The 27,560-nt window shown below is 39.3% G+C and overlaps 1 protein-coding gene across 15 annotated transcripts in view; it reads left to right on the top strand.

The window, feature by feature from the left end:
* ZBTB20 (zinc finger and BTB domain containing 20) overlaps positions 1 to 27,560 on the top strand; it is a 473,219-nt gene that overhangs the window by 165,466 nt on the left and 280,193 nt on the right. Inside the window, exon 1 of one of the 15 annotated variants that reach the window (XM_039717825.1) lies at positions 22,731 to 22,883. The exons of the other annotated variants lie outside the window; for them this stretch is intronic. The gene's annotated coding sequence lies outside the window, so the exon portion shown is untranslated. Of the gene's footprint in view, positions 1 to 22,730; positions 22,884 to 27,560 lie in introns of those variants that run through there. 15 annotated transcript variants of the gene reach the window in all.

Genomic DNA, 27,560 nt, shown 5'->3' with positions numbered 1-27,560 from the left:
CAGAGGCATTTGTGTAACCTCCAAATTACAGAGAGCAAATTCATTTTGTCTAGTGATTGTTTGCTGATGATGTATGAAACAGACAGAAGACAGTTTGAATTTTCATAAGTTCAATTGAGCTTGCAGGCATAAGGAAAGGAAGAGGCAGAACCCAAGCCAATGTGACACAGTGAGCTGGCATCCCAGAGTACAGGCTGCATGTGTAGCGTCAGGATGTCAGGGCTGGGAAGGCCTTCGTCCATCACAGCTCTGCTTTTAGATGAAGGAATAGTTTTGAAGCAACAAACGAGCACTACATGCACTACCATGTTCTTTTCAGTGCAAGAATCCTCATGATTCTTGATGAATTTGGGACCTGACCTTTCCTCCTATAACTTGATGTTTTAGCTAGAATTTCAGGTGGGCTAAGATGGGCTTTGAGTCTATTCCCAGTTCCTGGTCCTCTAACAGAATGCATACTCTTGTGGGTTTAAGCCTTTTTTTTTTAATGCAGATATTGGCTTGTAGAATCTGTACTGCAAATGTGAAATGAGTATGGAATTGTGCTTGCTTTGAACAAAGATGAATGTCTTGGGGCCAGCTATCCCTGAGGAATAGCATTAGCACTAACAAAGAGAATTAATTTTGCCTTTTCCCCTTCCTTTACCAAGGCATTAATCCAGAAACTCATGGGGATAAATTCTGCCCTGATTTCTACCTGTAAAACCCCAGTGGAAATGTGGAGAGGTCAAAAATGTTTGTCAAGGCAGAAATTGTCCTAGCCTTAAAATTGTGAAGAAAGCAGAAACTGGTTGATTGTTATCTGGCCCAGGGGCAAGAGGATATGTAGGAGCCCTACCTGGCATTATATACTTCTGAAAGTGTTGCTTTTGTTGTACCTTAACGAGAATCTACTAAAAAAAAAAAATCTATTGAGTGAAAATTTATAATCAAGAGCACAGTGATTAATTGTTCTTCATGTCCATTGGGACAAAGACCTAAAGAAATCAGTTCAATGAGTAGTGAAAATTACCAAGTTAGATATTAGGAGCCATGTTCTGCCTGTAGGGGTTGTAAAGTTCTGGAACACATAACCTATAGGTACTATGGAAGCAGGGGAGGTTTCTTTTTTAAGGAATGGCTTGGAAAACTACCTCCCAGAGCATGCTGGAACTTCCCATAAGACAGAAAACCGAGCTGGATGGGTTCTGTTAGTCCCTGGCATTTATCTGGTTCAGTGTCCCGTTTGGGAATGTTGGTATGTGGCAAGTGCATTCCTGATTAATAAAGCCTAATGTTCCCAAAAGATCTCCAGGGTTCTCATTTTTCCATCCTCTCACAACTGGGAAGCACACTGTGTCTTCAAAGATTTCATTGAGCTGCCAGCATTTTGCTTTGACCCTTCTTTTTTCAGAGAAGGATGGAGGAGGGAGTCATATAGACACAGAAAGACATTTTCAGTCGTAGTGAGTCTGCAAGGGTTTCTTTCCAGTCAGTGCACAAATACTGATTTGTTTCAGTTACTGGTTTTTAAAATTTGGATTAATGGAGACACTCCAGGTATTGCCTGATACAAGCTCCTCTGATAAAGCACATGGAGACAGTTGAAAGTTGCAAATAGGATTGATGATCAGAGCAAATATGTAATGAGGCTGCAGTAAAGCCTGCTACAAAAAGGTAAATGTCTCAGGAGATTAGGAGCTTTGTAATTGTCTCTCTTTTCTTATGATTGCCTCTGTTTTCTGAATTTTCATGCAAACATCCTAGAAAGATGTTTTCACTTAATGAAACTGCAAATCTCAAAATGAAGTTGGCCAAGAATTAAGAAAATTTTCTTAGTTCTCAGGTTGGTTTTAATCAGTCTCATTTACAACTTAGCACAGAAAAGGAGTTGGGAATTATTTTTCATTAAATCTCTCATGGGTTGTTTTTATTTTTGTTTTCGTACAAATGTTTAAGGGGTTTTTGGGAGGTGGAGGGGTTGTGTGGGGCTTTGTTTGTATGCTGTAGGTCTGGAGGTTAGGGTTATCAGCTGTAGTGTACAAATGGGTAGACTCATGACATTTTTCATAGATGGAAGCTCTTGTTATTGCAGAATACTGGCCACACTAGATGAGGATAGGAAAATGGCTCTCTGGTGTGTGGTTGTTTTAGTATATAAGGGAGTATGGGCTGTGATTCACTCATGTTAAAAAGGCATGGGAATATAAGCATTGATTCCCTGTGTAGCTCTGCTGTAGCAAGTTGCAGTAAAACACTTCAACATTTCAGCACCTGAAGATGTTATGGTGAAAGTGGAAAATCTTTCACTCCATTTATCAAAGCATTTGCTACTCTACTTCAAGGTAAAATAAAGATTAAATATTATTGAGCAAGGAAGGTTATCTCAGACCAGAGATATTCGATAAACTATGAAAGGAAAAAAAGCAACACAGACCTGCCTTTTCCAAAGTACTCCGATTTTGTTCCATCTGAAATGAAATTGTTTAGCTAAACCAGTGTATAATGGGAGGGCCTCCAGAGAAAGGCATTGTGGTTACTCCATATTTACATCAGTGTCCCTGAGGACACTCTCGCTGAATCATTGCAAATTCGAGTCTGATGTAGGGCAGTCTGATGAATGTAAGTTACCCAAATTTCTGGTCTGTTTTCTTCACTAGGCTAAATAGTCTAGCTCTGAATTTTATTCTAGAGGATCTCATTCGTACTGCACTCTTTCCTGCTATTGCCCCTGAAGTATCTAGATAATGGATTAGGAAGATATTTTAATCTGTTGTGCCAAAATTGTTCTGTTGTTTTTAACAGTTTCCACTGGCATGAAAGAGATCAGAATATTTGTTTTATTTGTTTAGTTTTAAATAAGAACCAAAAAGAAGTATTTGACTGTGCAAAATGTTTTGGTGTCAGCAATAACTGAAGGCATCTCTGAGTCAAAACCTGCATTAACAATTTTTTGAACCTGTTGCTTTGTTTGGCAGATTTTTTTTCATCATATTTCCTTAGAAATTTCATTCTAGTTCATGCAGTGTTCTTATTGAAATTTTGAATAATTAAAATCTTTTGTAGAATGGAAGAGTATTATCTAATTTCTTCCAAGATTTGCAGCAGGTAATCAAGAATCATGTGACTCTTACCAGCAGAAACTTTTCAAGAAATAAGGTGTATATCTCTCAACAGCAATGACAGCAGTTGTGCACCAGATCACTGCATCTCTTCTCTGAATACAAACCAGATTCGATTATGATCATGCAGCCCCATTCATTTAGGTGGGGTATAGTACCACAGTTCCTATGTATAGAGTTTGTAAGATCAGACCATCAGTGGAAAAATCAGAGTCAGAGACAGATGAATTCGCATTTCTTCCCAGTTCCTTTTTCCATTCTTTGGGTTTCAAGTGAAGAGGATAATCTGTTTTGACATGCCTGTTGCCCTGTTTTAATACACGACTAACTTTCTTATGTCTGACTGGCTGTCACTTCCCCAGAACAAGTGATACTGGATTCCTGAAGCAAACAGCTCTAAAATGATCATCCTTTGGGGTGAATTTAGTGTCTTACTGACAGCTTTAGCCTGCTTGTTGCTAGCAACCAGAGGAAAATTCTAGTGGTATGGACATCACAAAAGCCTGAGGAATGCAGAGAGAGGATGCTGAGGGAACAGGAACCAGGTGATCAAGAAGGTATAGAATTAAATTAGTCTATCAACTCGACTGGAAGTGTAGCATGTTTAGATGTGAAAAATCCCTGAGTCAATAGGCAAGTTTGCTCTAGGTAGTGATGCACATGGATGGCACCTGAATGTAAGAGTTTTGATTCCTCATAACTGTTTCAATCCTGCAGGAAGGAAAGGATTATTCTTTTTACTTTTGCCAGGACTTCGGTGCTGTTTAATTTGTCTTGATGCCTCTTGGCCATGTGACATCACACCAGAAACGATCCCCTTTGTGATTTCTTCCCATGTCAGGAATTGGTGTATTACTACTTCTCAGCTTCTTTGTGTGTGTAGCTTAGAAAATACTGCTCTTTTACAGCTACATCTGCCCTTCCTCTGATTGTGCTTGCCATTCAAGAACACATTTATCATGGCAAACTCTTGGTCTCTTTAGGATTATTTATTATGCTGTGGTGTTCTTGTGTCTACGTGCTGATAGTCATGGCTCCAGAATGGCACTGAAGGGAACAATCAGAAATTAGTACTGTTCTAGATGTCTAGCAAAGACTTATTTTCTTCAGGATACTAGTCATGGTCACCTCAAGTGTTTTTCTGCCCTGTGCAGGGAACTGTCCTTTGGCAAGAGTTCAGGAAAAATTTTAGTGCAGGAAGGTAATCCCAACTAGTAGTTACAATTATAATGAATAACAAAAATAAGTAGATATATTTTTGGACTGATATTGAACCAAAGCTTTGCATTCAGATAGTCCCTGGACTTCTGTGATGCTCAAAACATCATTCTCTTCTTATATGTAAGTCTCAGACTATTGCAAAGATATGGAGATAAGTGGTGAGAGGACGCTGTGCTACCAGGTCCAAAGCTAGATGCAGTAACATTTAGGTGCAGGACTCCAAGTGGAATTCAAACCCCAGAGTTAGGGGCTTTGTCCAGAACTTGGGATGTATTAAGGGCAAAGGGAAGCATCTTGTTGGATGGTGTTCAGCCTTAGAGGCAACGAGAGGGAAGCTCTAAAGGCTTGGTGATTCTTCCATTGACAGGATTTCTTAACAGCAAGATATTTTTCCTTACTGCAAACCATTTGTGTCCTAGAGAATTCCAAATGTGCTAGGGACATTTTACTTTTTTTATGAATGCATCTTCCATCCCCTTATAGAATTTGCCTTTCATTAACATGAGATAGCCAGAATTTTCCTGTGCCTTAGAATGGTGGAAAACAATTCTGATGTCCCTGCATTGTCATACTGTCAGGGGCACAGTTTTCTATGTGATTCTCTTCATTATGACTTAATTACATTTAAAAGCATTTAATTTCTAAAAATCTCTCACAGTGTCTCTGTCATAATGTTTAGAATGTATCCATACCATGTAGTAGATATTCTTTAAGTTCCTTATTCTTCTGTTTCTTGTAAAAGAAATATACTCTAGAACAAAATAAAATTTCTTAATTTAATGCTGAACTAATTCTCAAAGCTGTGTTGTGATTAATCAGGGGTGCACTGGTGGAAGTTTGGAAGGGGTAGTAGGCTTTTTTCCTTTTTTCTTCGCTGACATGGTAGGAAGCCTGAATATCCCTGTAATGAAAGATTTAAGTCTCACTTCTACTGCTGCCAGTACTTGGTCTCATCATCTGAATGGGATAGGACTTTGTAATTCCCCTCTGCTGCTTCCTAGAGCTGGCAACTCAGGGCTGTGGAACTGGGAGGAATTCAGTGCTACAGGTAAACAATGTGACAAATCCAGTGTTCTTTGTAGTGCCCAGAGAGGTTCTGCAAACATAATTATCACCTGTGATCCCTGCCAGATCTCTGCACACCATTTCTGGATGAAGTGCCGCCATTTTCTGATCACTTCTTTTATAGATAAAGAGGGAAATCCTGGCCCAAAAAAAGTCCCTGCGATTCTTCCACATTCCTTTCAGTGGAGACAGGAGTCATTGCATAAAACATCAATCAAAACATGTATGCTTGAGCTGGGCCTTTACATGGGTTGCGTTATGGTCTCTCTGATGCATTTATGCGTTCATCTTTTCCCTCCTCTCCAAAAGTCTTATCCTGGGTGAGGGGCAGACACCAACTGCTCTGGCTGATGTCCAGCTGGAAATACAGGACTTTCCTTAACTGATGGAAAGGAAAAGGTCTTACTTTTTGGTAAAAAAGTGGGAAAATAAATACACCCTGCCTTCTTTAGAGAGCCTTTTTTTTTTTTCTTAAAACAACTAGATTTATCCTGTTTTAATACCAAAGTGACATAAAATATGTCACATGCCTGTTTGTGCCCAGTAGTGGTTAAATTAAGGTTTATTTTGGATTTATTCCTATTTTCAGGTGGAGTTCTTTTGTGAAAGATGACAAGACTATATTTGTTAGAAATTATTCCCTTTCCCCCATTTTATCCAGCTCAATTTTAATACTAATTTACGAAACAGTTCTTCAGTTTGTGGAGTTGATGAGGAACTGGCAAATTTCGCAGACTAATCAGTTCTTCACTGAACTGGGGCTGGGCTCATGCTTGCCCTGAATCCAAATATAAAAGTCACAGTCTCTGTCCCAGTTTGGCCTTTTTATTCCTCTGCATCACTGAAATGCAAGTGGAAACTCCTGTGCTGATCTTTCTCAGTGTTGAGAGTTTTCAGAATCCAGTCTGCATTTGCCCTGTGTTTCCTTAAATATAGAAAGAGATAATGGAGGCTCTTCTGGACTTTTGAAATCTCAGTCTTCTCCCTATACTTAAATCTAGGTCAAATATTCTGTGTATTTGCAAGTGTAGCACAGATTCATGTGCTAAATGGATAGCAGTGGGGGTGGTACTGTTGCCCTTTAAATAGGGACTCCATTTGCTTTAGTGGGATTTTCACCAGTTACAGTGCTTGGAAGGTCAGGTTTTGTTTTCTTTCATCACTTTGCCAATATAGCACTATTTTATAATTCCTCCCCACTTCATTCTTAATGGCCATGTCATTAGGACTTTTAGGTTCTAGTAAGACATTACTGGTGTGGAGGGCAAGAAATAGTAAGAAGTTTAAGAAGCAATCCTAGTGCAAATCTTACCAAACACAAATTATAGAAACAGGCATCGCATATAATGGCATATAGTGGCTGTTCAGTGTACTAGTCCAAATTAAAATGTGCTTTCTTCTGCCCAGTAGATCTAGACCAGGAGAGATGAAAAGAAATTGTGTCCCCTCTTCTCCCAGCTCTCCCCAGTTCATAACTACAATCCCAATAATCTTGTCAAAGTGAAGTTTTTATGGGGAAAAAAGGTAACATATCACCACAATAACTTCTGAACATAGCCCATGCCTCAGGACTTGGTGTAGCACAGAGCTCTTATTTCACCTCTAGGTCCTGTACAAATAGAAATGCCTTGAACAATGAGCCAGCAAAATGTGAAATTAAACAGGGGCAAATGTACATTTATTTTATGTCTAGTCACATTAATCAGACATATAATTTTTCTTTGGAAATGACTGTTTCAACAAAAGCAAAATTATAGCAATTAAAAATGTAAGGAGGAAATAATAGTATTGATTTTTTTGTGTGGTTTTGTTATTTTTTGCTTAATTTTGTGACAAGTAAGTAGTAATGCATATCTTATTGCACGTCAATCTGTTTGTTAGATAGCAAAAGGCACCTAGATTTCAAAAAGGTGAAGGTTCAGTAAGAACTAAGCTAATGCTCAGTGACTTTTTTCATTGCACGAAACACTGCTAGTTTTTCTACAACAATGTGCAATAATGCAAATACAGAAGTAGCAAAAAATGAAAGGGCTTACTTGGAAATTCTAATACACAGAACTTTCAAAACAAATTTATTTTTGGCTTTTTAATTATGTGGGTTCAGTATCACTTCTTTTTGAATCCTGACTTCAAAAGGAAATAAGAAGTCAAATTTTCTCCCTTTACTTACAGCTTTAAAATGCCTCAGAGCATGTGCCTAAGAGCATTGCTCAAATTCCTCTTGAATTCTGCCAGGCTTGGTGCTGTGACCACTCTGGGGAGCCTGTTCTGGTGTCCAACCACACTCTGGGTGAAGAACCTTTTCCTGATATCCAGCCTAAATCTCCCCTGACAAAACTTTGGGCCATTCTCTCGGGTCCTGTCACTGGTCAGAGACTGTGACTTTTATATTTGGATTCAGAGATCTCCTCTCCCCCTCACAAGGAAGCTGTAACTGCAATGCGGTCTGTCCTCAGTCTCCTCTTCTCCAGGCTGAACACACCAAGTGGCCTCAACTGCTCCTCATATGGCTTCCCCTCAAGGCCCTTCTCCATCCTCATTACCCTACTTTGGACACTCTCTAACAGCGTTATTACCCTTCTTATGCTGTGACCAGAACTATACACAATGTTCCAGGTGAGGCCGCCCCAGCTCAGAGCAGAGCAGGACAATCCCCTCCCCTGCCTGGCTGTGATGCTGGGCCTGATGCCCCCAGGAGAGGGTCAGCCCTCCTGGCTCCAGGGCACTGCTGGCTCAGATTCAACTTTCCATCAATCAGGACCGTCCTCTGAGGCACAAGAAAAAATATCTGGGATCTGCTGCCTTTTGAAATTCTTTAGGGATGATGTTCAGAGAAGTTGTGGGTGCCCCATCCTTGAAAGTGTTTAAGGCCAGGCTGGACAGGGCTTTAAGCCACCTGCTTTAGTGGAAGGTATTGCTGCCCGGGGCAGGGGGAATAAGATGGAACAATATAATCCTGAAGGTCACTTCCAACCCAAAACATTTCATAGGTTTGAAATTTCATTTCTGTGATTTTATTAATTTCTAATGTTCTTTGTGATGCTGCAAACTGGATCTCTCTCTCCAATTTTCTACCATCATTCTTATGTCTAGGTACATGTAATTATTTCTAATAGAAGAATTAGGGTGCCAACCTCTGTTTTTGCTGACAAAGGCTACTGTGATAGATAGTTGAGTATTTCTTGTGGATGCCAGGAGGAATGACTATTTTTGTGGACAGATATTGTAGTAGACAGAAGTATTGATTGGGTTTCATTGTAATAAACACTGCCAGATGTTATCTCAGTGTGTACTGTTTACATTAGTAAATAAATAAATTCTCCAGAGCACAATTATTCCCTATAATGTTTTTTCAAAAGCTCACTGTTGTCTTACTATTGAGCTTCCTCTGCTTTCTGTGCAGCTAGAAAAACTAATTGGAGCATGTGAAGCTAATTGTAAAATTCTAATCTTGCTGTAGATTCACATTTATTGTCAAGGCCAAATCTGGCATGTGTAAGTGATGGCATCTTCACTTGAGGTAGTCTTTCTTCACCTGAGACTTTCTCCTGCAGAAAATAACTGAACAGATTTTATTTACTGTTGTGTTATTCTCCATACTGGTGAATATGTTGTCATGGGAATGTCACAGTAAATGTCTGTGTCCTTTGACTCCTGGTAAAGGCTCTCAGCTTGCAGGTCACTTGGTACAAAGTGATGGTCTGGTTTCAGCCTATGGGCTGTCACTGAAGGCACTGCTTAAATGCCAGTGCTTGAAGCCCAGCACGTCACCTATCAAGATAAACCAGCTCTGAGTAAGCATCTGACCTTCCACAGAGACCAAGAATTCCAAGAGTCCAGATTCACTATTGAAATGATCAATCACATAAAATCAGTCTGAACAGCACACTGGTGCACAGCACATTATCACAGTGCTTTTTCCTCACAATAGGCAAGGCACGTTGAAGTAGACTTAGATCTGAGTTCTCTCTGATTGCTGGAGCTTTTCAACTTCCTGAAAACACTGAGCAAGTCCACAAGTGCTTTCCTGAAGTGTAGTCGGTGTCCATAAAAACTCATGTTAAATGAGAGCTGAAGTAGTATACTTACTGCATATTCTGAAAATTATTTCTTTTTGTTTTTATTGAAGCCATACCTGTTCCCTGAAATAGAAGGTTCCTTGCTCTGCTGGACTAATGCATCTAATGCATGTAATTTATGATTTTGAGTCATGTACTGAACACTGGCTTTCACTCAGATACAGGTTCCCTTGACAAGTTGGCTCCTTCCAGAGCCTCCCCAAAACATACTCAAAACAATTTAAAAGGTTTAGGAAGATGCAATGTGTATTTGAATTCTCTGCCAGTGAATCAGCATTATTAACCTTATGACTTCTAAATTAAATCAACATTCTCTGTGTCACATCCTAAGTTTAAATTCATATCAAAGATGTGATTTTTTTTTCCAAATTATTAATAGTTTTACTATTGTTTGTCTCCTTCTTCCAGTTGAGCAGCTGAGTTTTTAACTGTACTTAATCTGTCTGCTTAGGTATATTTAGAATTTTAGTACATTTTACTGCAACTTTATGTAATAGAAGCATTTACATGTGTTTGTATTTACAGCTATACTTTACAATCTGTAAGGCTACTCCTCAAAAATTTTATTTTGGGCAAGGATCATCAAATCAATACTTCCCCCCACCCCCCCCATTTGTCAGTGTCCTCCTTTTTCTTCTTGCCAAAAAGGGAAATGGAAAAAAAATAATGAAGAACAAGGGAAGGAGAAAATGGGGGACCTTCCCACCAGCTTTTTCTTGCTGTGTACATGAATACTTTCAGTAATATCTCTGAAAACTTGAGAATAACTACTTGCTCCTGAAATTCCCCATGTAAAATAAACAATATTTGGCCATTTAAAGGCAGCTCTTTTTCTCATATCACTTGCTTTTGAATAGTCAAGTGCATGTCCAAGCTGCAGTCACTGAAGAACAATTCCAAGGTGCATGCAAACATGGTGTGTCAGCTGTGCATTTTTCCTTTTTCTAAGGAATAAACATCACAAATGTGAAATCAAACATAACAGAGAGGCACCTGAGTGCAGATCCAAATCTACATTGGCTCCATTTCAGACAATGGGAAAACTTAAATCTACTCGTGAGTCCTGAGATCTTTACCTCTCTCAGGTTAGCATTTGTATCTGAGGGAGGAAGCTGGAATAGCTGATTCCCAAGTGATTTTAATGATTCATGGTCCCTAAAAGAAGGAGCCATGGGAAATATGCCTGAGCATCACTATTTTGTTGTGTGCTATAGGATGTTTGTTTAGTGAAATGGCTTTGCTAATAGATTCGTTAATCAGTCGTGTCCCAAATAAAATAAAAAGTGCAACACAACCCTCCTTAGGTTTGGTCTTCTGCAAAATTAAATGCCTCATTTGTGTCTTTTATCTAGGCAGGGAAAATGGAACAAATAATGACTTAAGCCTTCAGTAGCTCTGAGGATCTTTTGATTTTAAGGTATAAGGACTGCATGAGTTTGCTACTTCTTCTTCAGAGCTTATGATGGAAAACCTTTGCTGTATTCTCTCCTCCTGCCTTCCCTGTCTCTGAGCTTTCAAGTGATACAGGGCCACAACATAAGACAGCTCAGATAAATGTTGCAACAACTAGCTGATGTGACTACAAGGGGGTATCTTCTGTCTGATGGGTAGATATATATGTTTCTTTTCCTCCACATTTATGTGGAACAAAATACCCTGCCTTTTTAATGATCGTTTCCTAGGATAAGGTTGGAAGTTTGTCCCCAGAACCAGTCTGGTTTTTGGCATCTCCCTTGTTACTGTGTGCAGTGGTGCTGCTTAATGCTCATTCAGGCAGTGGATTTGTGATTCTGGTTCTTGGCCTAAAGTGGATTGAGATTCATGAAAAATAATCTCAAATCACCAAGCTACCATGGGAGGCTTCTAGCTTCTGTGACAATCTCACTTGGGCTAGATTTGAATCAGCAATCAGGAGGTGAATGGTTTTGTTCTTATCCCACTGCCAATTTCCTGAACTAACATAATCTGAGTGTGTGTCACAAAATTTTATTTTCCAATTGAATGCATCCATCCTTTAAAAACAGGTTAAAAAATAAGAGAGAAAATGTAAAGGAAATTTAGCATCCAAAAATACAGAACAGTGCTCAGGACTTTAAAATATATGTAAACATCAGTTCCTGCCAAGTTAGTCATTACTAAGAGTTGTTAACACGGGGGATTGATTGAGAGAATGATTGTTGCTGTAGAATGATGATTTAATAAGGGAAAAAAATCTGATAGATTTGACATGCTACATAAAATGTGCAGAATGGTTATTCTTTGGTAAATTGCAACTTTCGGTTGTACCCTGTACAGATGTGTTTGTTCTGTGCCTTGCCACATTCCCCTTTTTTCCTGTTATTTTCTTTAATTGCTACAAATTGGTATTCACCATTGTTACACATGTTACCCAGAAAAACATACATACACCCCATTTTCCTTCCTCTTGTTGTCTTCTCTCACCCCTTTGCCTGGCCTGTGCTCACCTACCTCCTCTGGTGTTCAGTAGAGCACTGCAAAATGTCCTGCTCTCCATCTTCAGAAATTGTCTACCTTCTGGTTTTATTTGCTTTTTGCTAGCACTGCCTTCACATACAGTGTTCTGGCTGATGATTATTTATCTGATGCTTAGTCCTAACAAAATGCTTAGTGTTTTATAAGCCAGAAAATTAAGGCTGTCTTAGCTCAAGGAAGTTGTACAGGACCAGAAGATGAAACAGCCCTTTAATTATTCCCATCTTTACTGACAGTCTGTAGTCTGTCCTTCCATTTTTCAGCAATAATTTATGAGAGGTTGGTTTGGGTTTTTTTTAAATCTGAAATGACGAGTGCCTCTGTAAAGATCCTATTGCAATTGTTGTTGCTGTCTTTGGTCTTCTGTAAAGCCTAGTGGTTCATGCAGGCCATGCCCAAATAATAGTGATCAGCTTGATCTGAGCTGCTGCTGGGCTCTTTTTCTGCAGATAGGGGAGGCTGGTGTCAGAGGCTGGCCAGAAGTGGACTTTGGCTTGCCTTGAGAAGATGTAGGGCTAGCTCTGCTGCTTGTACCCTATGAATATGAATAATAATAATTAAAAAATAATAATTCTAGAGTCCGATTACAACAAATAAATTCCGTAGCACCCTCTGCACTATATTGGTTGTGCCAAAGAGCGTAACATAAAATGACTGAGAACAACTGCAGTTCAAAACAGCAGCAGACAATGGTGTAATTGGACCCTAAGCACGTAAAGATAATGGTTTTAGAGAAAGGAGAAAAAGGCAAACATGGGACCATGGAGTGGTATCAGGAACAGTGTCATGAATCTTTGGTAAGATGCATGAGCCTAGTAGAAAGAAAAAGAGGGGGTGGGGAGTGAGTTACTTATGAATCAGTACAACTGTGCTTTGTTCTGCATGAGTGTTTTAATAGAGCAAGTGTAATATAAGGATCAGGTGGGCTCGTGGGAATGGAACAAAAGGTTTTGTAAAATTAAAGCAAAATAATTATAGCTCTAGGTGTAGAGTGAGCACACTCCAGCAGTTGATAGCAGGACCTGCTCAGAATGGCGAAGGAAGGAGGGAGGAAGATGCAGTTGGAAGGGTTTTTTGTTTTTTTTTTTAATCCATGCATACACATGAACATGTACATACATACATGTGCACATATAGTGCAAACAGATTCATACGTGTATGATAACAAAGACTTTAAACCATTGCAGTTTTATGCAGGTTTAGAAGTCACTCACTAATAGACCCCCACAAAAATGTATTAAAATGAAAATTTAAGGAATAGTCTCAAATGGATTAATTAACAACAACAACCAAAAAAAGAGAAATAGCAGCAGAACATTGCTTTCTGAAGGAATAAAGGACTAAAGTCAAAAACAGAGACTGTCATATGACATGGGAGATGTTCTTGCTTGAAAAGCCCAGTGATGAATATGTGCAGAGTGCCCGGTATACTGATAAAACTAACTCAAAGTTCCAGCAGTAAATATGATTATAGGGGGTTCAGAAAAAAGCTGTCAGCAATGCTTTGTGTTACAGAAACTCCCATATTTGGGCAGAGCATTCTGCTGTGCTCTCGTGAAGAAAAAGCTGTTTCCTACATGAATTTTGGAGTAGTTTTACAAGCAAGGTGAGAGCTTGGTTGATCACCACGTGGCCTCCCTGTGTCTAGTTGTGTGCTTTTTTTTTGCTGTCTGCTTGTATATGTACCAAAGTGCACATGGATTCTGTAGAAAAGTAGAAAACAAAACAAAAACCTGAAAAAGAGTCCTGACCCACTGTGCACTTTCTCTCTAAGCTGCTGACTGTCCTCATAACGTAATTAAAAAGGAGATGTCTAGGATCCAGGAATGGAGAGAGCCTGTACTCAGGTTGCATTCTTCTCCTTCTGTCATGTTGGTCTCACAGTGTTCAGAACGTTCTCCTATTTTGGGCAGTGTCTTCCAAATAAATTAATTCTTTTTATCTGTGGATACACTGACAGAGAAAGAAGTAGTGAATTTTAACACCAGCCTCACTGACTCTCCATAGCACCTGTGGCTTAGGATGGGTTTCCATCCACTTGTGCATTGCTGTATGGAATGTTAGAAGGAATATGAGCAGCCACCAGTGATAAAATGAACATAAAGCAAGAAAATGGTTTTGTTACAGCACTCAAATCACTTTCCTTCTGTGATGGATGGTGTCTGGTGGGCAAGACGATTGCACCTCATCGTGGTGCAGTTTGTGGAAAGGAGGTTCAGGGTAGCCCACAGAACTGTAGTTGCAGGCACAGCTACTACAGATGGCTGGCGTGCAAGATAAGGTCTTGGCAAGGGAGGGGGACAATTAGCCAGCCTCCTACCACATTTCCCCTTATTCTGTAGTCAGATTTCCCTTATTCAGAGTTTGTTTAGGGTAATTGTTCACAGACAATATATTTTTGTGCTCACAGTGCAATCAGAGGCTGCTCTCACTTGAAGCAGAGCACATCTCTTAGGTAGTGCTCTCTGCCAGAATGTGGAGGCTGAGATCAGAGTGAAGCTTTATGAGCTCCATTTGGTGCTTTTTACTTCCGTCTTGTTTCTCTCTCGGCAGGGGATGTGAAACTAGATTTGTCCTGTTTCCACAGCAGGGTTTTGGTTTATTTTGTTTTTCCAAAGCATTTCATTCGGTGGCGCAAATCCAGAGGAGAGTGTGTTGCAGAGATGGATTTGAATGTCAGACAGAAAGAGTTGTGTTTAATAAACTCTTTGTTGTAAACTATAGAAACTTGAGAGCAGGAGGCCTCTGTTTAATACAAACATCCTGTGGCTAAATTATCACCCTAAGTATTTGCCCTGAAATTTAAAGATCAGTGAGACAACGTAACTTTGCTAAAATGGATGTTTGTGAGGTCTGAAGCTCAAATTTGAAATTCTTTGGTTCTGGTTCTCCTCTCAAACTCTTTCTGCCTTCCTTCTGCCTTTTTCTTTTGACTCAGAGGTGGCTGCCTAATAGAACTGAGTGGAGTATAGAACTAGTTAAAATGAAATTTGAAAACAAAACCAACAAAAAGCCCTAGCAAAAACAAAATTAAAATTTTAAAAAAGCAAAATTTTGTAGGGTTTTAGAGAAAAGAAAGGAAAAATATGCTTTAATAATATGATGCAGCACTTGAAGATGATAGCCCCACATGCAAACAGCTGAACATGTAGCTCCCATTATGTGTGCCACTACTGCCTATCTCCTCTGCTCCCCTGCTTTTGAAAACTCTTTTCTGTAGCACAGCACAATCTACCTATCTGTGTTGATCTCATTTTGAAGTGTTTTGTCAACATGAGCCTGTTATGAAATTAAAGGTCAGTAAAAGGCCAGGCATTTGTTGGGGTAAGCACTGCATGCTGGAAAGGGAGGGGTCAAGAATGCCTCATCACATCCCAAGCTTTGAGATGTGTCTCATGAGCTGTGCTTATTCCTGTTTGGGAACAGAGATATGCTCTAAAGCTTCAGTCGACCCCTCATTCACAGCAAGACACAATATGCCAGTATCTGTCACATTCCAAGTCCTTGAAACACTATTGAAGTCAGGGAATTCAAAGTCCCAGATTCTTGGCTTCTTTTGAGATCGCCTCATTTTCTTCCTTGCCATTCTAGTAAATCCGACATACATACATGAACATGCATACTTGTGTAGACATACTGACATCTTTCCAGAGCATGAAATTCAAAAAAGGGAACAAAAGCATGAGTTTTATCCCTTGTCCTGTCATTTTCTGACAAAAAAAAAAAAAAAGCACTTCATAAGTTGTTTATATTCCAGCTTTATTTTCTTCCATTCACTCTTTACTGGAAACAAAGCATAAAGGATTAAAACAAGAGCAGCCCTGTGTATTTGTATATTATATTTATTATACTTACATATAATATACATTATTTATATAATAAAACCTGTTCCAAATTATACTGAAAAAAAGTGATATTTCCAGTTTTGCTCAGAAAGAACTTATGCAGCACGCATGAGTTCACATTTCCCTGCTTTTTCTCCATCTATTTTCAAATGTGATGAGCAATAGCATATAGGCATCAGTGAAGTCCGCAGTCCCTCCCTTTTCTCTTTTGTCTGATTATCCTTTTCCTAGTCTGTAGGAGAATGTGTCTAATCTGGCTGGAGAATTTGCACCCTGATTTTCTCATACGGCACATGAAGTTTTTTAGATAACAGTAGGGACAATTTCTGGTCTCATTGAAGTTGTTGGCAGTTCTCCAGATGATTTGTTATAAGATTTCGCCTTGAGAAAAAGGATCAGTCACACTCATCTCCTTTTAATTCTGAACTAGAATGACCCATATCACTGCCCACTGATGGCTGCCTAGGATACTAGCAGTGAAATTTTGGAAAATGATCAAAAGTTCAAATATATGCAAGAATGCATGAAACCCACTGTCTAAGAGACCAGAGGGAACACAGTTTGTCACAGCAATATACGTGTTTAAATAGAACCAAATAAAACTGAAAGCTTGATATGAAAGAGATCTATGTCCATTTTATTATTTTTCTGTATAATGTCAGTTTAGGATGAGGTCTGGAACATTCTCTCAACTTACGTATGGGTTTTTCTGCTTTGCTAAAATCTTTTGATTGCAGAGCACTATAAACAGTGCAGAACAAAGTCTCTTTTCCAAGTTCCCTACAGTGAGCAACTTAAGAGCATTTAGTTTTAGCCAGATTAGGACTTCGTGTCCCCAGAGAAAAGATCCTGACCCTTTGATCTCTAGACATAAAAATCACTGTTTCCCAGTGGTTATAGAAGATCACTGGGGCCCCAGAAAAGTGCCATGAAGATGCAGAATGAGGACCTCACAGCTCCAGTACATTTCCAGCATTGCTGTTGCTTCTTGTATGTTTTGAAAAAAAAAATTAGTGATTTCCAGTAATTCCCATTCCTGAAATTAATTTAAAACTACTTATACAACTTAGAAACAGGCATTAGGAAAGGGAAAATAATTTTAAAGAAATAGTCATACTCTCTAACTTCATCATAATTTCTTTTTTGTGTTTATGTGTGCATGTAGTCTGCAAAATAAATTTACAGGCATATAATTCTGTATGTCTGTATCCTATGCAGTAGCCCTTCCCATGGGAAGGTCTAAACTAATATTCAAATCCAACTGTTTTCCCTGTCTTTTGGAGGAAAGGAGAGGTAAAGAGTCAAAATATAAGATTTCATTACAATGCAGTTCTGTCTGCAGCTGAAGACATTTCTCTAGCATATTGCTATCTGGAGTTTTCCCTTTCAAAATTTCTTGTAGGAGGTGCATTTTCCAGTTGGTTTAACTCTGCTGTTAAAAAAAAAAAAAGCCAAGCTGATTTGTTTTCTTTGATTAAATGAATAAAACGTTAAGGGTAATTAAGCCAAGGAGAGTTTTAAATCTCGTTGATTTTTTTCCCCCTCAGTTCCTAACCTGGTAAACAAACTGGTTGTATCCATCTTTGCAGAGATAATTTAAAACCACTGTGCTGAAAGTATAGTGTAAAATCACCAGTTTTCACTTCAGAGACAAAACCATTCTGATGACCTTCAAACCTCACGTGTTAAACTTGCAAGTAAAAATCTTGGTTTTCATTATTTCTTTTACTCCAAGGTTACTTCAGGGCTAAGGTTTCCTGTGAAGATCAAACAAGAGGTTTTTTCCTGTCTTGCACATCCTTACGTGTTCCCAGATTATGCCCTCTGTGAAAATACTAAACCGCAGACATTGTGGCCTTGAAGCTGGAGGGAGGATTGCTTGGTGTTATTAAGGCTCTGATCAGCCGACCAGACCAAGATCCGGCTGCTCCTGTCTGGCTCAGTAACCTTGGAAAAGTCAATAATATGCTTGTGCCTACATTCCCCAGCTGTAAAAGGAAGGGGATGCTCTTTTCCTGCTGCAGAGGTACTTTGGAGACAGAGGTGCTCTCTGATGGTGAGGATGGAAAAATGTGCGTGTGGATTGGGTTCCCAGCCTGTGCCACAGTGCCAGATTTTCCTGACAGCACATGGCCCTGAAGATCCCTCAGAACATTATCCACGCTTCCAGGCAATTGCAGCAGGCCCCTCCATTCCTTCCTGAGCACACCTTGTCAGCAGCTGCTTTGGGAAATGTCCACATCTCCCTCCCTGTTGCATAGGGTTCACGGCACAGAGGAGACTTCTGCGTGCTCCTCCTCACCCCGTGTGCACCCTTGCAGGATAGTGAGAGAGCTTGCCCAGCCTGGCTCAGTTGAGATCTTTGATAACCTTTGCAGAGTGAAAGTGATTGTTTTAGAGCAGCAGTGTAGTGCTGCTTCTGTGGTATATTATGTCCCCAATATATTTCTTTTTACATGTTTTGCTGTAACCTTGTTCACACATCATATGTGCCCCAGACACAAATAGCAAGACAAAGTTTCCAGTTCCATCTGCTGCAGTCTAGAACGATTTTATCCACTATTCACTGGGGGAAAGCAATTCCAATTTAAATGGCACATAAGCTGTGTATTATTAGTCTGATAGGATAAGGTATTACAGGTTTTTTTTTCTAGTGGGTTTTTATATTTGAACTGGAAATAACTGTGCTGCGTGAACTCTAATTGGAGAGGTATAAAGCAAAACAAAAAAAAAACAAAAACCCACCCAACTTTGAAATAGCAGAGGCTGGAACTTTACATCAGTGTTAAATCTCCCTAGAATGATTCTTCCACCAAAATACCCAACCAGCTTTTCTCCAGCAACTTTCAGCAGAGGTAGGCAGGAAATCCCATTTAAAAAAAACAGCCAAAAAAAAAAAGAAAAGAAAAAAAGCAACTCCCTTGGAGTCGTCACTGTTTGGAAATGAACAGTTAACAAATGCAACCTTTTCACTGATGCCCTAAATTCCTTTGTCACTTAGTAACAGCCTCTACAAACTACGCCTCCACGCCTGACCTAAGTTACATCATATTGCCATGTTGTGGAATAATCTATTGTTGAATGTGTACAGAAAATTGGTTATAAGATCCATGATATTATAATGAATAATTATAATTTTTTTATTAAATAAATGACAAGGTTTATTTAGTGAAAATATCATGTCAGTGCAAAGAGCAAAATAAAAAATAAGTTCACGTGCTGTGCTTGGATTGAGAGACATGTCACTACGTACCTTCTTAGCTTCTTAACACTGTTAATGGGAATAGTGACAACCTTTATCTCCCCACTCGGCTGCAGGAGACCTTGGTGTCTGCCAGGAGACAGCTTTCCACTGGAAAGCTTTCTACAGCAACCTGGTTCTTACTAATCATCTTGTCAGTCCTCCCTAAGGCATCGCCGCCTTGGGGCAGGTTTGGGGCATGATCACACCTTTCTAAATCTGTAGGATTTTAGTAGAAGTAGCTCAGGTTTGTATCAGTGTTACTTTCCAGAAGCTTGTCTGTTGATTTCAGTAGGAGTTTACCTGGAAAAAAATGTATCATTGAGCAGCTGAATTTTAACTGTTCAGGACCGGCTGAATCCTTTGTGTTACAGGTTAGCATACCTAAATATAGGCTTAATTTTCTTTTTTCTTTTCCTCAAAATTAATTATTTCTTTAAGTTTATTGTTTGGAGTTCTGCTTTCTTCATTTCTAAGTAGGTAAAGATGCTCATCTGAGTCTACTGTTGTGGTAGACATTACATAGACAATGCTGAGAGTTAATCTAATTTGGAGGTGGAATGGAGATGGTAGTGCTGGGAGCCTTTGTGACCCAGAAACAAAAGCACTAAGTTGTTTCGAGAGAGATTTTCCCTGATAGAAAAAGCGCGGCAGAACGTCTACCCTGCTTCGGGTAATAAAAGTACCTTTGAAAGTGAAAGCAAATAGGTGCTGCGAGCGGGGGGGAAACAAACGCGAGGTTCAGACGGCGGAGCGGCCGCGCAGTCGGGTTTGTGTCGCTGGGGTGTGCGAGGGAGTCCTGCCCAGAGGCGCGCTCGGACGGGGCCGCGCTCCGCCGGGCCGGGGCTCCGGGAGCCTCGGGAGCGCCGGGCTGGGCTGAGCTGAGCTGGGCTGCACCGGGCTGGGCTGAGCTGGGCTGCACCGGGCTGGGCTGAGCTGGGCTGGCAGCCCTGGGGGAGCCGCGGGAAGGAAGGAAGGAAGGAAGCGGATCGCAGCGTATGAAGTCTGAGAAGTGACAGCGTTTTGCACTGGAGGCAGCTGTGTGGGGTTACCTGAGGACAATGTCTGGCTCTGCTGGCTGATTGCTTAGAGCATTAAAAAGGAAAAAAAAAAATCCAGTTAATGGGGGCACCTCCTAAACAAACCAGATATCCCTTTCACCATGCAGTCCCTGTTGAGAAGAGTATAATTTTACATTAACTACACGGGATAAGTAAGAATTTGTTATGTTCTGACTTTATCCAGGAAATTCCCTTTTAACCCAATTTTCCCTATTAAGTGTGTCAGCTCTTCTTTCAAAAGCTCTGCTCTGCAAAGGCAAATTAGGATATTAATGTGGAAGCACGTAATTTTAAGACAACAAATAATTGGGAAGTCCTTATCCATTTTTTCAGAATGAGTTATTTATTACAAAATGTTGTAACAAACTCTGCTTGCTGACAGTTATTTACAAAAATTAAATTTTTTTGTTCATATTTACTTTTCACTTTTAAACCTTAACAACAGAATTATACTTGCCACCTTCATTTTCTTTAATGTACTTTACCTTTGTTTAGAGTTGATTTATAGTTTCTTTTTCAGATTCTCATCTAAATATTGAAAATTTAACCTGAAAGTACCTCCTAAGACTGATCTACTCTTCTTTGCCCTCTTCTTAAATTATGCATAACATAAACTTGACAATAGTCAGGTTTAATTCTGAAACACTTTATTTATGGCAGTGTAATTCAAAGCCTAAGGGAAAACAGTTAATCTTATGTACAATTAGCATATAGCTCTGTAGCCGAAGTTCAGTGTATTTCCCTCACAAATGAGCGTTGGGGAGCCAGGTCCACTGCTGTCTTCTTGAAACCTCAACCTTGAACTTTTGGCTACTTCAAAGCATCCAGCTGGGCCCTACCTGGGCCCTTGCAAGTTCTCTTGTTTCCAAGGCATTTGTGTAGGTAGGTATGTTAGCCATGGGATATATTATTTATGCACTGGTTTTAAAGCTGTCAGAGGAAAATCTGTTTTAAGGAAGAAGGGAGCTGTGCTCCTGAAGTGACGTTTTCACCTTTCACGTGCTGTTTGTTTCCCCATCCTGTTTTGGATTTTGAGAGTGCTGTCTTTTGTGGAGGAAATGGTCAGTACCCCAGAAAAATGGACCCTAAGTGTTTGGGGAGAAAAGTTAAATAATTTTTAACATGAACTCACAATCAGTTTGGGCCTATGGCACTGTAGGAGAGTGTGTACAATGTGTTTGTGTACGAGATTCCTAAAGTCGTTTCAGTATGTTTCTAACTTGCCTGCTTCTTAGCAGTAGATATAGGATATACATAACATAAATGCATTTTATTAGGGGTTGTTTGATGCCTCTGGTATAGTTTGTACTCTTAACATGCTGTTTTGAAATGCTTATGTGTATGTGAGGAATTAACACATTTTATCATACGATGGTGTGGATTTGTGGGAATTCCATGGTTTTCTACAATATCCCTGCATCATATGAAATGCACACAGTTTTTCTAAACACAGTGAAACATTTATGATGTGATGTTAATCTTCAGATTGGGGCTCAAAAATTCTTTTCACTCATATAAGAAGTAGCCAGACCCGAGGTGATTTTAACAGATGATACATTTCTATCCTGAAATGGATTCAAATGGATTCTTTATCATACTGTTCAATCCCAGGTGTGTAATTTTTTTTCTTATTCTCCCAATATGGGTGTTCCTGTTTTGTATTTCAGAACCTAGATTTTCATTTAGCAATTAATGTGCGTGATTCAAGTCACTCCTTCTGTATTTTATGAATTTTTTCCAAATATAGTATTTCTCTGCCTACTGTTGATTGAGCAGAATGGGACTTGCCTACACAAAATTTCTTAGGAAATACAATTTGCACATCCAGATTTCTGACTACACCCACTCTCCCCATTATTGCAAGGTGTTAATCTACTTGTACGATGGTGCTTGCACAGATGCATACATACATACCCTCTTTAAAAATAGGCTGTGTGCCTAAATCTTTATGGGAGAGCTAGGTCTGTATGCTCACTGAATATTTAGCCCTTGTGGTTACTGCAAAAGAGTTTTTGTGAAGACTCTTCCATATTTTTAGAAGGTGCTTTTAGTAAGCAGTTTAATCCTAACTAACAGAGTTTTTTGCAGCAAATTTTAATTTAAAACTAATTTTAAAATTACACATATCCTTTTTAACAGTGCTTTGGATTTGAGCAGTTCCTTTCCAGAAACCTACCCTGGAGAAAATGTTTTTAATCAGGTTAAAATGGAGGCAAGATAGAAAAAAAAATGTTTGCTGTGGCGTGACTGGAGCAGTGCTAATGAGCTCTGCTCTAATACATGAAGGAACATATGGCCCCCATCTGAATACAAACTGGACACAAAGCAGTAATTCAGCTGAGATGTCCTGAATATTGTAAACTGGGTGAATGTGGTTGAAGGTGTTTATAAATGGTGGCTGAATCCCACACACTGAGTCACTGCCTTCTAATGTCCGGGGCTCAAGGTGCTGTTTGTAAGAGTATAGAAAATGACCAGTAGAGGGAATTCTTAATTAATGCTAACAAAATAGCAAACTGAAGTGTTATGCTATGAAGAAAAGACTTCTTGTGCTCATGACGCAGCAAGAGACGGATTATGGAGAGGGCGAGTTAGGAGAAGAAAAATCACAGGACAAGCAAATTGAGTATTTACTGGCAAATAATTGCTCTCTTAAGCTGTGGCTCTCTTCCTAAATTCTTGGCATTCCTGAGCACTAGAACCATTTTCAAAAAATGCATCGCTACAGTGTAGATGTAAAAAAACCTCTCAAAGGCTGATGGTGCAGGCTTGTACAGGTAAGAATGTGTGCATTACTGCCTATATTTCTTCAAAAGCTTTAGATTGCCATCCTTTACAGGACTGCTGCTTTGCTCTGTCTCCGGTAGAACTGGTGTTTTGGTTTCACAGCTCTATTTCGTCTGAAAGTTGGGGAAGTGAGGACAGTCCTGTAGGCAGGCTGCAGTGTGTGCTTTTCTGTCAGCACAGAGGGATCGACGGACAAGGAAACAAAACAAACTGGGGAAAAGTATATGGCCTGGTTTTATTTTGCTTAAATGGGTGCTGACTTTTATGGAGGTGCCTCTAATTAAAAGACTACACATCAGCTTAATGTGGGGCAGGAACTTACTGCCTGTATGTGCTTGTATTGCCACGCTGATTTCACTGGAGGAAGGCTTGTGAGATGCTGCAGGGAAGGAACTTTTTGTAAGGGACTCCTAGGGACTGCCTGCATCCCCAGGGCTTCCCTAGGTGGGGCTCCCCAGGGAAATGAGACTTTTGGGAACCCACTCTGTTTCCTCCTGTCTGCAGTTTGCCTATCTGTTTCCTATTCCTTTCCCTCCAAATTCACCACTTTTAGCTAAGTTTGATGGGTGAAAGTTACCAATATATCTGAGCTTCCACATTTTTTAAAGTAGACAGCTGTTTAAAGGGGAAAAGTTGTTTTAACAGCCTCTTTGTGGGACAAGCGGCCTCATAATTAAATCCAAAATTATACATCAGATACAAAACTCTTGACAGAAATTCTTAACACAGGAGGCTCATTGGATTCTTCAGGAGCTAGCCCAAACTTATGGAGAATTTTTTTTGTTGTTTATTCCACATGCAAACTTCATTTTCTAATACTAAAAAAGGGCTTAGATATGTATAGGTGGTTAAGAATACTTTGTCTTAAAATATGACTCTTACTCACATCTTAATCATCAAAAAAAACTGTAACACTGCCATTTTTTATCAGACCTACAGAATGCTGTCCCTTATTCTTCTCCCCACTTTATCCTGTGCATTAAAAGTAATGGCTAAAACAATCTCACTTCTCACAAGTTGATGAAAACAGCACGTATTCCTGAAGAGCAGACATGTTCCCTTGATTTTACAGGGGGTTTATTTCGATTGTGCTGACTGTGTTTAGGAGTCGTGAACAAGCTGAACACTTGACTGATGGGGGGCATATGTGTGTTGGAGACACAGCTCTGGAAAGCCACACAGAAAGCGTCACAGAACCCAGTATCAGATCCTTCAGAAAAAATTGTCAAGTTCCCCATAGAGAGTAATGGTGGTTTAACTTTCAACACGGGGGAACTTCTCATTAAGAGGTATCGAATTAAAATTTACTTATGTCTTTAAACATGGGCAGTTTTTAGTCCTCATAGTTTATTGTACCATAATTGTGGATATTCTGTTTATTCAGTATTATGCTAACTATTTCTGTAATTATATTATATTTATTATTATAAAGGCCTTTCTTATTATTATTGAAATAATTAGTCTTTTTTAAACTGATAAAATCTTGGCCCATCTGCAGTGTTGGGTACAGAGTACTGCAAGTTTATTATATAGCATGTGAATGAAAACTAAAAATCCTTTTTTTGATTTTAGTGTTCTGCCTTTTAATGACTGTCCCCTCTTTTCTTGGGAAGACAGATTTATTTTCTCTGTGCAGTTGTATTTATATCACTTCCACGACATTCAGTCTTCTTTGTTTTCTTTGTCATTTTGATGCTTTCTAAACTTTTCTCATATGAAAAGCTCTTGAGGGTTTTAATGAGTCTTTTACTCTTTGAACCCTTTTTGTTTCTCCTCTGTCCTATTTGAGATGGGGTGATCAGCACTGACTGCAAAACCCAAAGTGATGGCATGACAGCAACTTATATAACCGCATTATGGAAGTCTCAGAAGTATTTCCTTTGGACCCCCTGTTGTTCAGTGTGAGGCCCAGAACAGCCCCACTAAATCCCTCCATTTCCTTTTCTTTGTTGGCTTCTGTGAGCTTATCGAGCTACGCAAGATGGAAGCAGCATACATTATTTCTTTACTTCTCCTAATAGAAAGGCTAGCTACAGAATCCTATAGAAAGTGAGGGTTTTTGAAGTGAAGAGAGGTATCTATAGAGTATATATCCTTGTACCTTGTGTGCAGCAAACTGGAAGGATTCCACAAGATAGAGATGGCTGACATAGAAAGGAAGTACAGCTTGTTCTGTGGCTTCTAGACCATCTGCAAGTGACTTGCAAGAGATGAGAGGGTGCCAAATAAAAGAACAATTGTGATATAATGGAGGTATGAATCAGTCATTGGTCTACTCTTACTGGAAAAATCATGCAAAGCCAGGGACTGTTCCTGGGGTGGTACTAGGATACTTCATTCCTTTGAAACATGTGTTTCAAGCCCTGACTCCAGACCAGCTGTCACTTAAAAGTGTCTGCAAAAAAAACCTTTTCTCCGTTTAGATTGTCAAATCTTATATTTTTATTTCTGCAGATATATAGAGGCATGTTATAGAAATATGTAATACAAAGTCCCTGGGTCACAGTAGAGCATATCAAGTTGACTTTTGCTGGAAGCAAGTGAGTTTTATTCCTGCTTGTCTCCTCTCAATTCACCCCCCTTCTCTCATCTTTTACCTCCTCTTTTTGCCTCTCCCTGCCTTTCACCAGAAATTTTCTTCTTTTTTCCGTAGTCAAAATTCTACCTGGCATGGTATATTTTTCTAGTGTAAACGATCACTTTCAGCATTGAGGTGATAAAACATATTTTATGCCTTCTTGGGTGCCCAAGAGAGAACAAATAGATTTTGAAAAGCAGATGGTTGACTAGAGAGCCCTAAGGTATCACAGAGCTAACAGGTGCAGCTCCCTATTCAGACTCTGCAAAGCAAAAAAATCCTGTTTCCCAGAAAAAAAAAAAAAAAAGGCAGGAAAACCAGCAAAACTATGGACTTTAGAATCCAAATACATATATATTTTTAATCATGTTTATGGTAGGTTAAGCAGGCACAGTGTATGTATGGTGGAAGTAGCCATCCCTTATGAAGAACAAGGCAAGCTTCACAGCTCAAAGCAGAGTGCTGGAAGGTAGAGACCTGCACTGAATTCCATCATGGCCATTGATGAGCTGAACCATTTGCAAAACTTTTCATGTCTGTTTCCCACACAAGAGCAGAACAGTAGCAGAGGAATAACTAATGTATCCTTCGTTGTGAACCCTATATGTGAAAGGCTAAGGAAAGAAAAGTGTATCCTAGTGTTGAAATGCTAGGTACTGAGTCAATTCAATGCATGTTTCTGAAATACAGAGAGTAAATTGTTGAATACTTCCAGCAAAACAGCACATGTAGGTCATTAACAAAGAAAGAAAAATCATATCATCACCGTTACCTGTTTCTAGTCACATCTGTGCTATTAATATGGAGTAGACAGGAGTAGACGAAGTATCTAGTCAGCCTTCCAGTGGTGAAGGAGCTATGTCTGCACTTTATCACTTCTTCTGCAGCTATTGATAACTTCAGATGTAATTTATACTGGGTTTTGCTCACACTGCCATAAATCCTAATTCAGAATGAAAATGAGAATATCAGTGCTTCATTATTAATAACATCATTAGGCCCTGATTTTGTGATCTTAAGCTTGTGCCATCCAGATGAAAATCCCTGGGGTGTGCTTACTGAATCCATGCTGGGAGCACTTCATTGCTGTGGGTGCTCTTAAGCACATTTAGTCTTGGTGTAGCAGAGGAGGTCTGAAGAGTTATCCTTGCAGAAACAAGTAACTTACACCAGTCAACAAAATAAATTTTTTTGTATTGCTAGAGGTAGAAAAAAAACTGAGACATCAACTTCTTGCCTTCTAATTTGAATACCTGAGTATTGGTCTTCTATTTCAGGGCAAAATAAAGGAAAAGGAAATCAGGAGGATACCTAATCAGAATTTTAGCTAGTAGCAAGAAACAAGGAAAGGGCATATAATGAGCATGGCTCTTTTTGCCCGAGCATTAAATATTAACATCTTTAAAAACTAGATTGCAAAGAAAGTATTTCAGTGTGTTTAGTCCACTTAGAAAACAGATTCATAACCATAATCACATTTTAAAATTAATGAATACAGGAATAAGAAAGTAATATAAATCAATAATCTTATGTAAAAGTTTTTCTGGGAGTTATGGAATCTGGTGCATCATGCTCTCAATTTTTCCGTAAAAACATTTTTCCATTAGTCATCAGGTTGGAGCAAAGTTTATAAAAATTGGAAAAATAAGTCATAAGAGCTAAAACACATTTTAAAAAGTTAAAATGAAGAGATGAATAGGATGGAAAACCTTTTGAGGAGTTGGGAGAAAAGAAGGTAATAAGGAGATTTTTTTTCTGCTTTAGTTTAAAAGATGGGGTCTTGCTGGAGAATTAAGTTGTAAGAATACTGTAGCCAACTGTGAATATCTATGATACTGTTAGAGGAAAGATTGCTTTCCTGCTCCTGTTTTCAGGCAAATTGCCTCAGTTGTTCTGGTCTTTCTGTTCCACGTAATTATCAGCTGAGTTGAAGGAGATCTCCCTACAGCTGTGAGTAGTAATGAAGCTTTAGCATTTCTTTGCACATCACTACTGGGATGTGACCTCTCTCCCTAGAAGGCTCACCTTTTCATTATAAAGGTGTTACTTTTTTTCTGAGTGTTTAAGGCATCACTCAGGTGGTACAATT

This window comes from Passer montanus, unplaced genomic scaffold (assembly GCF_014805655.1).
Source record: "Passer montanus isolate IOZ18808 unplaced genomic scaffold, ASM1480565v1 scaffold39, whole genome shotgun sequence".
Taxonomy (NCBI): domain Eukaryota; kingdom Metazoa; phylum Chordata; class Aves; order Passeriformes; family Passeridae; genus Passer; species Passer montanus.
The sequence above is the reverse complement of the archived record's forward strand: the minus strand, read 5'-3'. Positions and strand labels throughout refer to the sequence as shown.